Genomic DNA, 2,599 nt, shown 5'->3' with positions numbered 1-2,599 from the left:
AAATAATTAAGATAAGGGCTGAAATCACTGAAATAGAAACAAAAACACCATACAAAGAATCAATGAAACAAAAGCTGGTTCTTTGAAAAATAAATAACATTGACAGACCCCTGGCAAACCTAACTAAAATGAAGAGAGAAAAAACCCAAAGCAGTAAAATCAGAAATTCAACAGGAGAGGTAACAACAAACACCAAGGAAATCCAGGAAATCATCAGAAACTACTTTGAGAGCCTATACTCTAATAAATTTGAAAATCTCGAAGAAATGGACAAATTTCTAGAAACTTACAACCAAGAGGATATTAATCACCTGACTAGATCTATAACACAAAAAGAAATTGAAACTGCCTTCAAGAGCCTCCCAATAAAGAAAAGTCCAGGACCTGACCGATTCACGGCTGAATTCTATCAGATATTTAAAGAACTAATACCAACCCTCCCTAAACTGTTCCATGAAATAGAACGGGAAGGAACACTGCCTAACTCATTTTATGAAGCCAATATTACTCTTATCCCTCAACCAGACAAAGACACCTCCAAAAAGGAGAACTACAGGCCAATTTCCCTAATGAACATTGATGCAAAAATCCTCAATAAAATAATAGCAAACGGATCCAACACATCAGAAAGATCACTCACCATGACCAAGCTGGCTTCATCCCAGGGATGCAGGGGTGGTGCAACATATGCAAATCTATAAATGTAATACAACATATCAATAGATGCAAAGACAGAAACTACTTGATCATATCAGTAGATGCAGAAAAAGCTTTTGACAAGATCTAACACCACTTCATGATAAAAGCTCTCAGAAAACTAGGAATAGAAGGAATGTACCTCAACATTGTAAAAGCTATATATGACAAACCTACAGCTAGCATTATTCTTAATGGTGAAAAACTGAAACCACTCTCCCTAAAATCAGGAATGAGACAAGGCTGCCCACTCTCCTCACTCCTATTCAACATAGTACGGAAATTTCTAGCCAGAGCAGTCAGGCAAGAAGAAGAAGAAATAAAAGGAATACAAATATGTAAAGAAACTGGCAAAATATCCTTACTTGCAGATGATATGATCCTATACCTTAAAGACCCCAAAAGCTCTACCCAAAACCTCTTAGACACCATAAACAGCTACAGTAAGGTGGCAGGATACAAAATCAAGCTACAAAAATCATTAGCTTTTCTATACACCAACAATGAACAAACTGAGAAGGAACACATGGAAACTATTCCATTCACAATAGCCTCAAAAAAAATCAAATACCTAGCAATAAATTTAACAAAGGATGTGAATGACCTCTACAAGGCTAATTATAAACTCCTGAAGAAAGAGATCGAGGAAGACTACAGAAGATGGAAAGACCACCTGTGCTCATGGATCGGTAGAATCAACATAATAAAAATGGCTATCTACTGAAAGCAATCTACATGTTTAATGCAACTCCCATCAAAATCCAAATGACTTTCATCACAGAGATTGAAAATGTACCCTAAAGTTCATTTGGAAACACAAGAGACTGTGAATAGCCAAGGCAATACTCAGGACAAAGAGCAATGCTGGAGGTATCACAATACCCGACTTCAAACTATATTACAAAGCAATAGTAATAAAAACAGCATGGCATTTGCATAAAAACAGACATGAAGACCAGTGGAACAGATAAAGGACCCAGATATGACCCCACACAACTACACCCACCTCATTTTTGACAAAGGTGCCAAAAATATACAATGGAGAAAGACAGCCTCTTCAACAAATGTTGCTGGGGAAAGTGGTTATCCATCTGCAAGAAACTGAAACTGGATCCATGTCTATCACCCTGTACTGTTAGCAACTCAAAATGGATCAAGGACCTTAATATCAGACCTGAAACACTGAAGTTTGTACAGGAAGGAGCAGGAAACACTCTGGAAGTAATAGGTATAGACAAGGACTTCCTGAATAGAGCCCTAGCAGCCCAGCAACTAAGAGAAAGAATGGACAAATGGGACTTCATAAAATTAAAAAGCTTCTGCACAACAAAAGAAATGGTCTGTAAACTGAAGATACCACACACAGAATGGGAGAAAATAGTTGCCAGCTACATATCAGACAAAGGATGATAACCAGAATATACAGGGAACTTAAGAAACTTAACTCTCCTAAAATCAATGAACCAATTAAGAAATGGGTAACTGAACTAAACAGAACTTTTTCAAAAAAGAAATTCCAATGGCCAAAAAACACATGAAAAAATGCTCACCATCTCTGACCATAAAGGAAATGCAAATCAAAACCACAGTAAGATTCCACCTCACCCCTGTTAGAATAGCCATCATCCAAAACAACACTAACAACAAGTGCTGGCGAGGATGTGGGGAAAAAGGAACCCTAATTCACTGCTGGTAGGAATGGAAGCTGGTATACCCACTCCGGAAAAAAATTTGGAGACTTCTTAAAAATCTAAACATAGACCTGCCATATGATCTAGTAATCCCACTCCTGGGGATATACCCAAGGGAATGCAACCCAGGTTACTCCAGAGGCACCTGCACACCCATGTTTATTGCAGCACTATTCACAATAGCCAAGTTATGGAAACAACCAAGATGCCCC

This window comes from Castor canadensis, chromosome 14 (assembly GCF_047511655.1).
Source record: "Castor canadensis chromosome 14, mCasCan1.hap1v2, whole genome shotgun sequence".
Classification (NCBI taxonomy): Eukaryota; Metazoa; Chordata; class Mammalia; order Rodentia; family Castoridae; genus Castor; species Castor canadensis.
Note: the sequence above shows the minus strand (reverse complement) of the source record.